This window comes from Arachis duranensis, chromosome 4, assembly GCF_000817695.3.
Source record: "Arachis duranensis cultivar V14167 chromosome 4, aradu.V14167.gnm2.J7QH, whole genome shotgun sequence".
NCBI lineage: Eukaryota > Viridiplantae > Streptophyta > Magnoliopsida > Fabales > Fabaceae > Arachis > Arachis duranensis.
In genome coordinates, this window is record NC_029775.3 from 70122569 (window position 1) to 70138839 (window position 16271).

Genomic DNA, 16271 nt, shown 5'->3' on the forward strand with positions numbered 1-16271 from the left:
ATGTCAGGCGATCAACCATGCATCGTGTATCAGGAATCCAAGAGATATTCACCCAATCGAAGGTAGAATGGAGGTGGTTGTCAGTCACACGTTCATAGGTGAGAATAATGATGAGTGTCACGGATCATCACATTCATCAAGTTGAAGAACAAGTCACTTGGTGTGTGCTTGGGCTGAGCATTAAAGCATTTTCGTGTAGAGACTCTCCCTGGAGTTAAACGCCAGCTTTTATGCCAGTTTGGGCGTTTAACTCCCAATTTGGTGCCAGTTCCGGCGTTTAACGCTGGAATTTCTGAGGGTGACTTTGAACGCCGGTTTGGGCCATCAAATCTTGGGCAAAGTATGAACTATCATATATTGCTGGAAAGCTCAGGATGTCTACTTTCCAACGCCGTTAAGAGCGCGCCAATTGGGCTTCTGTAGCTCCAGAAAATCTACTTCGAGTGCAGGGAGGTCAGAATCCAACAGCATCTGCAGTCCTTTTCAGTCTCTGAATCAGATTTTTGCTCAGGTCCCTCAATTTCAGCCAGAAAATACCTGAAATCACAGAAAAACACACAAACTCATAGTAAAGCCCAGAAAAGTGAATTTTAACTAAAAACTAATAAAAATATACTAAAAACTAACTAGATCATACTAAAAACATACTAAAAACAATGCCAAAAAGCGTACAAATTATCCGCTCATCACTTATACCACGAAGACTCTGATTGCAAGGAATTGAAGGCTCTGTTGTCAGGAGAGACAATCAAATGCATGGACCAGGAATCCAAGAGATACACATTCTAGCTTGTTTTCATGTAGAACGAAAGTGGTTGTCAATCACGCGTTCATGAGTGAGAATGGTGATGAGTGTCATATAATCATCACATTCGTCATGTTCTTGTGTGCGAATGAATATCTTAGAATAAGAATAAGCATGATTGAATAGAAAACAGTAGTACTTTGAATTAATACTCGAGGAACAGCAGAGCTCCACACCTTAATCTATGGTGTGTAAAAACTCCACCGTTGAAAATACATAACTGATAATAAGGTAGGCATGGCCGTGAGGCCAGCCCCCAATGTCTAAGGACTAACAATAATCAAAGATGTTCCAAAAGGTCGTCCAAAGATGTCTAATACAATAATAAAAAGTTCTATTATACTAAACTAATTACTAGGGTTTTCAGAAATAAGTAAATGATGCATAAATCCACTTCTAGGCCCACTTGGTGTGTTCTTGGGCTGAGCATTGAAGCTTTCACGTGTAGAGGTCTTCCTTGGAGTTGAACGCCAGTTTGTAACTTATTTCTGGCATTTAACTCTGCCTTGCAACTTGTTTCTGGCGTTTAATGCCAGAATAGGGCAGAAAGCTGGCGTTAAACGCAGGTTTGTGTCATCTAAACTCAGGAAAAGTAGGGACTATTATATATTTCTGGAAAGCCCTGAATGTCTACTTTCCAACGGAATTGAGAGCGCACAATTTGGACTTCTATAGCTCCAAAAATTCTATTTCGAGTGCAGGAAGGTCAGAATCCAACAGCATCAGCAGTCCTTCTTCAGCCTCTAAATCAGATTTTTGCTCAGGTTCCTCAATTTCAGCAAGAAAATACCTGAAATCACAGAAAAACACAAACTCATAGTAAAGTCCAGAAATGTGAATTTTGCTTAAAAACTAATAAAAATATACTAAAAACTAACTAAATCATACTAGAAACTTTATAAAAACAATGCCAAAAATTGTATAAATTATCCGCTCATCACAACACCAAACTTAAATTGTTGCTTGTCCCCAAGCAACTGAAAACAAAATAGGATAAAAAGAAGAGAATATACAATGAATCTCATAATATCAATGAAACTTAGTCCCAATTAGATGAGCGGGGCCAGTAGCTTTTTGCTTCTGAACAGTTTTGGCATCTCACTTTATACTTTGAAATTCAGAATGATTGGCATCTATAGGAACTCAAAATTTTGGATAGTGTTATTGATTCTCCTAGTTCAGTACTTTGATTCTTGAACACAGCTACTTTGAATCTTGGCCGTGGCCCTAAGCACTTTGTTTTCCAGTATTACCACCGGATACATAAATGCCATAGATACGTAACTCGGTGAACCTTTTCAGATTGTCACTCAGCTTTGCTAATGTCCCCAATTAGAGGTGTCCAGAGTTCTTAAGCACACTCTTTTATCTTTAGATCACGACTTTAACCACTCAATCTCAAGCTTTTCACTTGGACCTTCATGACACAAGCACATGGTTAGGGACAACTTGATTTAGCCGCTTAGGCCTGGATTTTATTTCCTTGGGCCCTCCTATCCATTAATGCTCAAAGCCATGGATCCTTTTTACCCTTGTCTTTTGGTTTTAAGGGCTATTGGCTTTTTTTGCTTGCTTTTTCTTTTTTTCTTTTTTTTGCCAATTTTTTTTCTTCACTACTTTTTCTTGCTTCAAGAATCAATTTCATGATTTTTTTTTCAGATTATCAATAACATTTCTCTTTGTTCATCATTCTTTCAAGAATCAATTTGTTATTGAGAATCCATTGGCTAGAATCTTCGTGGTATAAGCTAGAATCCATTGGCAGCATCCTTGAGAATCCGGAAAGTCTAAACCTTGTATGTGGTATTCCGAGTAGGATTCTAGGATTGGATGACTATGACGAGCTTCAAACTCGCGAGTGTTGGGCGTAGTGACAGACGCAAAAGGATCAAGGGATCTTATTCAGACATGATCGAGAACCGACAGATGATTAGCTGTGCTATGACAGAGCATTTGGACCATTTTAACTGAGAGGATGGGAAGTAGCCATTGACAACAGTGATGCCCTACATACAACTTGCCATGGAAGGAGCCTTGCATTTATGAAAGTGAGAAAGCATTATGTTGCAGGAATTCAGAAGACAAAGCATCTCCAAAACTCCAACATATTCTCCATTATTGCATAATAAGTATTATTTAATCCATGCTTGTTTATTTGCAAGTCAATTGATAAATATAATTGGTATCCTAACTAAGATTAATAAGATAACCATAGCTTGCTTCAAGCCAACAATATCCGTGGGATTAGACCCTTACTCATGTAAGGTATTACTTGGATGACCCAGTGCACTTGCTGGTTAGTTGTGCGGATTGCAAAAGTGTGATTGCAATTTCGTGCACCAATACCCTCCTCACTCCATTTTCACACATCATAACCACCTAAAACCCCCCTTGGCCGAACCACTCCTCCACCTCCATCTCCACCATTTCTTCTTCTTCTACTCATTTCTTTCTCCTTTTGCTCGAGGACCAGCCAACCTTTTAAGTTTGGTGTGGAAAAAAGCATTGCTTTTTTGTTTTTTCATAACTATTAATGGCACCTAAGACCGGAGAAACCTCTAGAAAGAGGAAAGGGAAGGCAATTGCTTCCAACTCCGAGTCCTGGGAGATGAAGAGATTCATCTCAAAAGCCCATCACTAGAAAGAGGATGGAACAAACAAGAGAGCCCACTCATGGATCTCAACAAGAGCATGAGGAATTCTCTCATCAAGAAATCCTTGAGATGCCTCAAGGAATGCATTTTCCTCCACACAACTATTGGGAGCAACTCAACACCTCTTTAGGAGATTTGAGTTCCAACATGAAGCAACTAAGGATGGAGCACCAAGAGGACTCCATTATCCTCCATGAAATCAGAGAGGACCAAAGAGCCACGAGGAAGGAACAACAAAGGCAAGGAAGAGATATTGAGGAACTCAAGCACTCCATATGATCTTCAAGAGGAAGAACTAGCCGCCGTCACTAAGGTGGACCAATTCTTTAATTTTCTTGTTCTTATTCTTCTATTTTTCGGTTTTTATGCTTTATGTTTTGTCTATGTTTGTGTCTTTATTACATGATCATTAGTGTCTAGTGTCTATGCCTTGAAGTTATGAATGTCCCATGAATCCTTCACCTTTCTTAAATGAAAATGTTTCTAATTGCAAAAGAGCAAGAAGTACATGAATTTCGAATTCTATCTTGAAATTAGTTTAATTATTTTGATGTCTTGGCAATACTTTTTGTTTTCTAAATGAATGCTTGAACATTGCATATTTTTGATAGTGAAGTTTATGAATGTTAAAATTGTTGGCTCTTGAAAGAATAATGAAAAAAGAGAAATGTTATTGATAATCTGAAAAATTATAAATTGATTCTTGAAGCAAGAAAAAGCAGTGAAAAATATAAAGCTTGCGGAAAAAAGGGCAAAAAAAATAAAGGAAAAAAGAAGAAAAAAAAGCAAGCAGAAAAACCCAATAGCTCTTTAAACCAAAAGGCAAGAGCAAAAAGCCAGTAACCTTTTAAACTGAAAGGCTAGGGTAAAGAGGATCCAAGGCTTTGAGCATTAACGGATAGGAGGACCCAAAGAAATAAAATCCTGGCCTAAGCAGCTAAGTCAAGCTGTCCCTAACCATGTGCATGTGTCATGAAGGTCCAAGTGAAAAGCCTGAGACTGAGTGGTTAAAGTCATGATCCAAAACAAAAAGAGTGTGCTTAAGAACTCTGGACACCTCTAACTGGGGACTCTAGCAAAGCTGAGTCACAATCTGAAAAGGTTCACCCAGTTATGTGTCTGTGGCATTTATGTATCCGGTGGTAATACTGGAAAACAAGATGCTTAGGGTCATGGCCAAGACTCATAAGTAGTTGTGTTCAAGAATCAACATACTGAACTATGAGAATCAATAAAACTATCTTAATTCCCAGTCCCTATAGATGCCAATCATTCTGAATTTCAAAGGATAAAGTGAGATGCCAAAATTGTTCAGAAGCAAAAACCTACAAGTCCCGCTCATCTAATTAGAACTAAGTTTCACTGATATTTTGGGATTTATTGTATATTCTCTTCTTTTTATCCTATTTTTTTCATTTGCTTGGGGACAAGCAACAATTTAAGTTTGGTGTTGTGATGAGCGGATAATTTATACGCTTTTTGGTATTATTTTTAGGTAGTTTCTAGTATTTTTAGTCAATTTTTAATATATTTTTATTAGTTTTTATGAAAAATTCACATTTCTGGACTTTACTATGAGTTTGTGTGTTTTTCTACGATTTCATATATTTTCTGGCTGAAATTGAGAGAGTTGAGCAAAAATCTGATTCAGAGGCTGAGAAAGGACTGCAGATGTTATTGGATTCTGACCTCCCTGCACTCGAAGTGGAATTTCTGGAGCTACAGAAGCCCAATTGGCACGCTCTTAATTGCGTTAAAAAGTAGACATCTTGGGCTTTCCAGAAATGTATAATAGATCATACTTTGCCCGAGATTTGATGGCCCAAACTGGCATCCAAATGCCCACCAGAGACCATTTTCTGGTGTAAAACGCCAGAACTAGCACCAGAACTGGAGTTAAACGCCCAAACTAGCACCCAAGCTGGCGTTTAACTACAAGGATGGCCTATGCACGTGAAAGCTTCAAAACGCAGCCCAAACACACACCAAGTGGGTCCTGGAAGTGGATTTCTACACTATCTACTCATTTTCTATAAACCTAGTTTACTAGTTTAGTATAAATAGCACTTTCTACTATTGTATTCGAAGTCTTTGACCTTTTTGGGGAGTTCTTCAAACCCTTTTTGTAGGCTGGCCATTCGGCCATGCCTAGACCATTTTGTTCTTATGTATTTTCAACGGTGGAGTTTCTACACCTCATAGATTAAGGTGAGGAGCTCTGCTGTTCCTCATGAATTAATGCAAGTATTATGGTTTTTCATTCAATTCATGCCTACTTCTTCTCCAAGATATACTCTTGTACTTAATTCAGTTAAGTCAGACTGAAGGGATGACCCGTGACAATCACTCTCTATCTTCAGTACTCGCTTAGCCAAGATCCGCGTGCCTGACAACCACAAAGCGATGTACATGATATTCAACATAGTCATTGGACGACAGCCGAAGTATATTCTCTTGGGTCTCTAATCAACGATTCACATCGTCTCTCCTGACAACAGAGCATCTGAATCTGAGATTAGGATCTTTGTGGTATAGGCTAGAACACTAGACAGCATTCCTGAGATCCAGAATGTCTAAACCTTGTCTGTGGTATTCCGAGTAGGATCTCTGAAGGGATGACTATGAGGAGCTTCAAACTCACAAATGTTGGGTGCAGTGACAGTGTGCAAAAGGATCGATGGATCTTATTTCGACGCTAGTGAGGACCGACAGATGATTAGCCCTACGGTAGCTGTGCCTGCTATTTTTCATCGAAGACGAAAAATCCGACAGTTAATTAGTCGTACAGAGATTGTAGCCGGACCATTTTCAATGAGAGGATCATATAGCTTGCCATGGAAGGGAGCACGCATGATTGGATGAAGACAATAGGAAAGCAGAGGTTCAGGAGCAATAAAGCATCTCCAAACGCTTATCTGAAATTTCCACCAATAAATTACATAAGTATCCCTATCTTATTTTACATTTTATTTATCTTTTAATTATCAATACCTTATAACCATTTGAATCTGCCTGACTGAGATTTACAAGATGACCATAGCTTGCTTCAAGCCGGCAATCTCTGTGGGATCGACCCTTACTCACGTAAGGTATTACTTGGATGACCCATTGCACTTGCTGGTTAGTTGTGCGGAGTTGTGAAAAGTGTGATCACAATTTCGTGTACCAATAACCAAGCTAGTGGTTTATTGATATCCGATAAAAGACGCTCGTTGAACCCATATAAAATAGAGATAACCTTGTGCCGGTTCAACTCATTCATAAGGATGAAGAATGAAGATACATCTTAGAATAGAGAATCAATCACGAATTGAGATAGAACAGTAATACTTTTATTAATCCATAAAACTCAGCAGAGCTCCTCCCCTTAACCTAAGAGGTTTAGAGACTCATACTGATCGAAAACACAATGAAAGGTTCAAAAATTATGGGAGAGGAAGAAGATCTTAAACATGGGTGATCTTATCCTATATATACTAAACTAATGACTATGGATTACAGAAATATGATAGGTTTAGGCTTGTAGTGCAAAAATCTACTTCCGGGGCTCACTTAGTGAGTGTTTGGGCTGAGCTTTAGTGTCTCTCACGTGCTAGTTGATTTTTGGGCGTTGAACGCTGGCTGAGGACACCTTTATAGGCGTTGGACGCTGGCCACTCCTCTCTAGGCGTTGGTCGCCTGGACTAGGGTAGATGGGTGGCGTTGAACGCTAGTTTTAGGCCTTTAATTCTGAAGCAAAGTATAGACTATTATATATTTCTAGAAAGTCCTGGATGTTAGCTTTCCATAGCCATTGAGAAAGCTTCATTTAGACTTTTGTAGCTCCAGAAAAACTCTTTCGAGTGTAAGGAGGTCAGATCCTAACAGCATATGCAGCACTTTCTCTGCCTCTGAATCAGACTTTTGCTCTAGCCCCTTAATTTCAGCCAAAAAATGCCTGAAATTGCATAAAAACATACAAACTCAAAGAAGAATCCAAAAATGTAAATTTTGTACTAAAACCTATGAAAATTTAATAAAACTTAAACAAAATATACTAAAAACTATATGAAAATGATGGCAAAAAGCGTATAAAATGTTCGCTCATCAAATGACTACTTTAATGAGGTCCACTTTTCCTACTTGATTTAATAGACTTTCTTTCTACCCTTCAATCATACCATCCACCTTTTTGATTATCCAATATATTGATCTTTTCTTTGATCTACCATGCTGCGCTGGTATGCCTAAGTATTTTTTCGGTTGTCCCAAGCCAAAATGTTAAGGATTTTCTCTATGTTGACTCTGACTTGAATTAGAATTTGGTTACTAAAAATTATCTTGGATTTCTCTAAATTGATAACTGGGCCAGATGCTGAGGTGTACTGGTTCAGAATTTGGACAAGTTGGTATATTTCTTCTTCCTACAGTCATCAACAAATAAGAAGTGGGTAATCACTAGTTCTGAAGGAGCTAACTTAACCCCAGCAATAAGATTTTTATTTAGTTCATTATCCATTAAAATAGAAAACACTTCAGACGCAATAATAAAGAGATAGGGTGAAAGAGGATCTTCCAGTCTTAACCCTCTCTAAGGCATAATCTCTTTGGTAAGAGTTCCATTTATTTTGAACTTGTATGTCACGCTCTTGATGCACTCCATGATAAGTTTTACCCATTTCTGATGGAATCAAAAGGCCTTGAACACTTCTTCCATAAAATTCCATTCTATCTTGTTGTCATAAGATTTACTCATGTCCAACTTGATAGCTAGGTCTTGTGATGCATGCTTCCCTATATTGGTAATCTTGTGTAAAGCCTCTTGAACAATGACAATATTGTCTTGGATCAATCTTCCACTCATGAACGTACTCTGGATAGGAGATACAATCTTTTACATGATATCTCGGAGGCTAGCCACCATCACCTTTGATATGATTTTATACACATAATTGCAGCAGCTTATGGGCCTCAAGTGATTGAAAGTTTCTGCCTGCTTGACATTTGGAATAAGAACAACTTGAGTCTCATTAATCTCTTTGGGAATGTGGCCTTCTTCAGAAAATCTTTTAACAACTGCACATATGTCTTCTATAATTGTACCCCAATGCTTTCGATAAAATTGACTACGAAGACCGCCGGGCTCGGGAGCTTTAGTACCTTCCAAGCTAAAGGCAGCCTGTTTAATTTCCTCTCTAGTGACTTCTTTTACAAGGAATAGCCTTAATGCACTCATTCTTGTTTGTGGTACCCTTTGAAGTATAAAACCCCGAATAGTACTCTTCAATCAATCTCAAGATGTCTTGCTGGTTCTGAACGTAGTTGCCTTCATTATTTTTCAACTTGTCAATGCAATTTCTATCCCTTTTTTATATAGTTGATGCATGAAAAAAACTCATATTACGATCTCCCCACTTAAACTATTTGATTATTGCCCTTTACGCCTAAAACGTTTCTTCCTGACTCCATAGCTCTTTGATTTTTTGCTTTGCCTCATTGATTTGGTTTTGTTGAGTAACAGTGCAGGGCGAATTTTGGAGTTGTAGAATCTTGAGTTGCCATCTCACTATCTCCTTGTTTGCTCTTCTGAAACTTGATCTGTTCTATTTCTTCAGCTTTTTTATGCAATTTTTTGTTTTGTTTATCATCTGCTCCAGCTGCCTCCATTTCTATCCTTCTTGGACCACCCTTACATGATCACCAAATTACATTTCTCTTTGTCATCCTAATAGGCTTCATATCTAAATAACCTTGGGACTTTTTGACATGGTTTAAGATTGAGGAGAATGGGACAATGGTCTGATGAAACAGCTAATAAGGCAGTGAGCGTGGCATTGCTGAAAATTTGCCTCTATTTGCAATTTTTAACACTTTAGCTTTTAGCACCTCATGATCGTACTAAAAGTTTAGGCGTTTATTACCTCTAACCCATTTTATTTTAGCTTATCTTTATTTAATTTTGATCCTTCGCCAATGCGAATCAAAATTTTAATCAAGAAAATGAAAGGTTTTTACTTTAAAACTCTTAATCACAAAAATATTTATACCCACATAGCAATATATACATAGACTTGTTCCAAGATTCTCAAATACAAGTCCTAACCCTCTAAAAATCAAAGACAATAAATGGCGAGGGGAAAGTCTAAGGCTAAAATAACTACAAAAAATACGGATACATATTTACACATATAGCTCCGATGTTCAGTTGCAGCTCCGCACCAAGGATTCCTAAACCTGTTGCTGAAAAGGAAATATGTAGGGGGTGAGAACATCGTCATCGCTTGTTGAAAGAGCAAAACCGTCGATTAATAATTTCTTCTCAATTAGAGGAAATAACTTCATTGCAAGTATAGTTCTCAACCGACAAGCAATGCTCAATCAAAGTTTTAATGATTGGTTGTCACAAGTACAAACCCCAATAAGAATTAATCGAAGTATTCAAACCTCATGTCGTCTCACAAGAAATTGCAATGAAGTCTTTAATTATTGGCTATAAAGGAATAAGGGGGTTTGATTTGATAAAAGGGCAAGAAAATAAATGGCAAGAAAAGTAAATCAAGTAACTAAAGAAAGCAAGTAATAAAGAGAGACATTTATGGCAAGTTTTGAGAGTATATGCTTTCTGTCCTAGTTACTAATAACAATAATCAACAAGAATTTATCTTATTTCGTCATCTAACAATGGAGGAAGGTATAATATTATCTTCACACGAGTGAAAGTCAAATAAGACTATTAAATCTCAATCCAAAAATCCTAATGAACTCACTAATTGAATTAGCAAAAGATTAAAGTCAATGGAAATATTATTAACTAACAACTCTAGATCACCAACATAAGTTGGGTATTCATGACTCAAGATTACCTAATTCCTCTTTCCAAGCCAAGAATGCTGAAAAAATCTACACTAACATCCAACCAAACATTTCGTCAAACACTTGGAATGCATAAAAGGAAAGCATGGTAAAATTGCAAGAAATGTAAATCTACAACTACCCAATTGCAAGAAAATAATGACACAACTCAATTAAATCATAAAGGAACATAAAACATAAATTGCATTAAAGAAAACCAAATCCAACAAGAATATCCATAAACATAAAAGATGCTCAAATCCGAAATTAACAAGAAAACTAAGAACAAAGACATAAGAAGAAGAAATCATAAAGGAAACATGATGAAAGCAAGAAATTAAACCTAGATCTAAGATGCAAATAATCCTAAGAACCCTAATTCTAGAGAGAAGAAGGAGCTTCTCTCTCTAGAAACTAACTTACATGATACTACCCTACAACTAATTGCTCCTCCTTTGTCCAAACGTGAATTCTGCATGAAATAGCCTCAAGAATGAGTTGGATTTGGGCCTGGGAAGCTCAGAAATCGCCCCCAATGTTTTCACTTTAATGAGGCCACATGCCTGTTGTGATGCGTATGCATGGGCCACGCGTACGTGTCATCTGACATTTTCCTTCTCACGCGTACGCGTCGCCTGGCGACCTCATCTCCACGCGTGCGCTTTGTTACACGTGTGCGTCTGTCACGCGTGCGCATCTATCACGCGTGCGCGTCGATGTATGCACTCCAAATCCTTGTTTTTCCATGAATTCTCCACTTTGCATGCTTTTCTTTTCACTTCCTCCATCTAATACTTGCCTTATGAACCTGAAATCACTTAACAAACACATCAAGACATCGAATGGAATTAAAGTGAATTGAATCTAGCTATTTTAAGGCCCAAAAAGCATGTTTTTATACTTAAGCACAAATTAAAGGAGAATTACAAAAGGATGCATTTTCATTGAATAAATGTGAGATAAGTTGATAAAATCCCCTAAATTAAGCACAAGATAGACCACAAAATTGGGGTTTATCAAACCTCCCCACACTAAAAACAAGCATGTCCTCATGCTAAACTTAAGAAAAAAACAAAGGGTATCAATATTTATTCAATGCAAATTATCTAGATGCAACCTACCTACATGCAATCTATCTAAATGAATGCAATTACTTGGTCAAAATAAATCAATTTCCAAGAATATATATATGAATATAAGGGCTAAAGGTATCTCAATAAGATCAAATCCACAATTGAATTGAGTTATTAGAATGATTTCACAAACTTGCAAGAAAAGAGATGATCATAAGTGGAAACATGTAATTGAGCAATCGAACCCTTACAGGATGTGTATCCACTCTAGTCACTCGAGTGTATAGGGGTGATTCACTCAATTCTCCCTAATCATGCTTTTCAAGATTTGTTTGTCATCTAACAATTATTTCATGCATGCATACAAATATCATGAGGACTTTTCCATAGGTTGTAATGGGGCTAAGGTCAAGGTAAGGATGCATATGGTCAAGTGAGCTTGAAATTTGAATCTTTGATTAACATAAGCTTCCTACCTAACCTATATAACAACCTATACAAATCCAAAGCTAATCTAACTACCCATTCTTCACTTTTTCATACACTCATGCATTCTCTTTTTGATCACCACACATATGCATTGACTTTTCTTGAACTTTACTTTGGGGCATTTTGTCCCGTTCTTATTGCTTTTCTTTTTTCTTTATTTTTTTATGTTTTTGATATATATATTTTTTTTCTTTTTATTGTTTTTCTCATATTTTTTTCAACTAAATTATATACAAGAATGTCAATGCATATGGTTTAACATTTAATTAATACATGAGTATGTACCCAACTCCCAATATTTTCAATAAAAATACAAAAACACTCTTTTATCTCGCCCAATGTTCCCCAACATCCCAAACTTGAATGATAACACTCTCACTAGCCTAAGCTAATCAAAGATCCAAACAAGGGACATTTATTATTTTTTTCTTTAAGGCTTTTAATGTGCTAAAATTAAGAATAAATGGGTTTAGCATAGGCTCAAAGTTGGCTAACAATGGAAGATAAAAGGTAAGGCTATTTGGGTAAGTGAGCTATTTGAAACGATGGCCTCAATCAGATAAATGCATGTATATACAAAATAATGGACATATAGAATCAAACAAATCAAATATTACAATCATAATTCAACCAAGTTCTAAATTTTTTTTTTCAAATCAATTGGAGTGCCCTATAGTTAAAATCCTTGAAAAATTTCATTATTTTGACTAAGCTTATTATGTATATGCAAACTAGGAAAATGCAACAAAAATCCTAAAATACCTAAAAATGAAATGCAAAAGTGTTGGGATTAGAAGCTTGTCATCCAAAAATACCGATTGGTTGGATGACCTCTCCACACTTGAAAGTTTGCACCGTCCTCGGTGCATCCAAAGATGAGCAAAGGAGTACAATGACTTTCCGAGTTGCTACCTTCAGCTGGTAGGTCAACCGGTGCTGCGTGTTCTTCTCCAGCTTCCGTTTTTGCTTATGACAAATCATCTTGAGCAATAGAAAACAGGATAGTAAGAAAAGTAAATGCGAAAGCGAGGAAGCGTAAATTGTCGGAATGAGATAAATCACTAGAATGAAGTGAGAGAATTAGTGTGACATTAATGAAACAAGTGTGTGAGTTCTAAGTTTGCGCGCGGTTTAGAACACACACATTAGCATAAGGAGCTATTCACAATTACACAAAAGAAACATACACTTCATTCTTTCTAGTGTGCTTGAGATACTCTATGAAAACCTGTAGGTCAAGTCAACCAAACAAGTAGTGAAGAGGCATGAAAGCATTCAAGAAATTAGTCAAGCAATTGTGAATTGGATAACGAATGGTCATTGATTGATGTGTAAGTAAACTTAGTGAACAAAATGGTATATGAAACTTATACAATAATCAATGACACATATTGAAGTTTGTTTGCAACACCTAAGTGACATAGAAATGGAACACATGGGTGCTATGGAACTTAGGAAAAAGAAGATAGAAGTGAAAATCAATCACATAGTAAGCATGGTTCACAAAGCTTAGAAAGCTCAAAAATATGTCACTAGGTAAGCTTTCAACCCAATTTCACAGTTTCAAACTCTCAATGCATGAAATAGATGACGTAAATAAGGATCAACCATAAACAAGAATCACCTAATAAAAAATGCATTGATAGTACAGTATTGCCTAATCATACTGAAATATTTTAAATCACATGATGGCCAAAACATGTAATTCAAAAGAGTTAAGAAGCTTGAAGGCAATGTCACATGTACTTGGTATTCACAAATGTTGAGCATGAAAAGTTCAAAACCAAGTAACAAACTGTAACCTCGATAAAAGAAATCCAACAATGAATATCAAAACAGTTATGCTAACATAGCATTTAGTGAATAATAAGAAGCAATAAACAGCAAACAAGATTCATAATCCAACACCTATAATGAAAAACAGAAAATCAAACAAAAATAAAACTAACTAAAAGAAATGGTGTTAGATGGTGATTGGTAGTGTTGGATGATGGTTGAAGGGTGGAAATAAAAGAAGAGGAGAAAGAAGAAGGAAAGAAATGGAAAGAAGAAAAGAAGAGAAGAGTGGTGGAACAGGGCAGGGTCATGCGTACGCTTCGTGTCACACGTACGCGTGAATTGCATAAAGCTGTGACGCATACGCATCGGCAACGCGCACGCGTGGGTGAAGAGGGATATAGGTGATGCGTACGCATGGGGAGATGCGTACATGTGGATGGAAATACGCATACGCGTGGATGGAAATTGAGCCAGAGGCACAATTCCAGCATACTTCACGCGCAACTCTCTGGTTTTGGTATGAGGAGTGGAAATTTTGAGTTCCATTCGTACGCGTGGGTGAGGCGTACGCGGGATGGTCGAAAAGCTTGGGGTCACGCATACGCGTGGGTGACGCGTACGCATGGAATGGTGCTCTACTTTTCAAAATTTTTCCATACTTTTGCACCAAACCAAGCTTCTTAAACCTCCAAACAACTACCAAAATAAAACTTTATTTAACCTACTAGACTCCCAAATAAATTTGACTAACTAAACAAAATATTAAATTAAACAAATTTTTACCAATACTTACAAAATGGAAAAAGAAAAGATATTACTATGGTGGGGTGTCTCCCACCTAACACTTTTGTTTATTGTCCTTAAGTTGGACTTATGGGGAGCTCTTCATCAAGGTGGCTTGTGTTTGAATCCATCCTTGAACATCCACCAATACTTGGACTTCCAATAAGCTCTGTCATTCAAAGTTAATAGCTCTAAGTTTTGATAGAGTTCTTCACAAACCATGAGCTTCCAAAGTTGATCCTCCTCTTGTAATCTGGGATCCCACACTTTGTTTTGACACTCATCTTCAAATTGATCATGGTAATTTCCTTCGGGTGGCAAGCAAGCCGAATTCACATGAGGGCACCAAACTAGCCTCCTAGACCCATCTAATTGAGCACTACACCAAACCATACTCCTCAATTTTGAGCTTCCAACCATAATGAGCCTAGATTTACACTGCCAACCACTAAACATCCTCCTCTTACGGTTAGTTCCACAAAGCGCCCTAAGTTCGCCATCAGTTTCAAGCAAGCCAAATTTAAGTGGGATAATAAAGCTATGATTTATGAGTTTTACCCACTCAAATCAAGGATTGGATGGTGACTTAGGTGGAGAAGTTTCCAATGGTCTTAATAAAGCACGTTCTACTCCCGTCCATCCTCTTCTAGAGGCTTCCACCACTTGACAAGTTTCTTCAAGCTCTACCTCTTGCCAAGCTTCCTCAAGTTCACATTCTTCTTCACCAATGTCTTCAAGCTCTTCCTAATCACTCAAATCATAAATAGGTGGTTTAGTGAAATCTACTTCATCATCAATTCCAAGTCCAATGGGGAAGGATTCTTCAAACACAAAAGGATCATATGTTGATGTAGAATCATCGTAGATATGGGAACTTGGTTCTTGTACCACTTCTTCCAATTCTTCAATCACATTGTGCCATGGAGGTTGTGCACTATCCTCCTTGACATCACTTTCAAACTCTATGGAAGAAGGCTCTTCAACTTGAGATTTCTTTTTACACCCAACATCTCCTAAATTTTCAACCATTACTTCCTCTTGTTCAATAATCTCTACCTTCTCCTCTTGTTGCACTTCTTGTCTCAATTTTTCTTCTCTACATTAAAGCTCCAAATTCACTCCCTCACTAAGCTCATTGATTGCTTCTCCACATTCAACAATGGGAGTGCCTCATCATATAGACATAGGTGGGATGAAACATATTGCTAACGGCTTCCGTCACGATAGCAATCTTAGCTTCTAGCTCCTTAAACTCCTTTTCTGTCTCTTCTTGTTGCCTTTGGATATAAGATCTAAGATCTCTTTGTTCTAGCATGAGGACATGGAGACCTTCGTCCATTAGGAGCAGTAGTGGAAGAGAGGGTTCATTGTTTGAGGGAACGGTGTTATAGTTAGAAGGTGGTTTATATTGGTGAAAATCTTGAGGTGGCGTATATGGAATTTGTGGTTCATGGGAGTATTGGTGATGGAATGGTGGTGGCTCTAGGTATGGTTCATATGGTGGTTAGTATGGTGGATATGGGTTAGGATCATATGGAGGTGAATGGTGGTATAAGGCTTGTGAGTAAAGTTGACAATAATGCTGAGGTTTTGGTTCGTAATTATATACATTATGGGCTGGATTATAGTCATGAGAGATTGGAGGAGGGTGTTGCCATGAAGGTTGACCATAAACATGTGGCTCCTTCCTAATTTGATATCCATTCCCACAATGTAGTTCTTCATTGAAGCTTTCATTTTCTACGACATAATTGTAACCAAACTCAAAGCCAAAGTGATGAGAATTCATAGTGAAAGAGAAAACAAAAACAAATACTAATAAGAACTAAAGAAAGCAAAGTCCTACAACTAGCAACA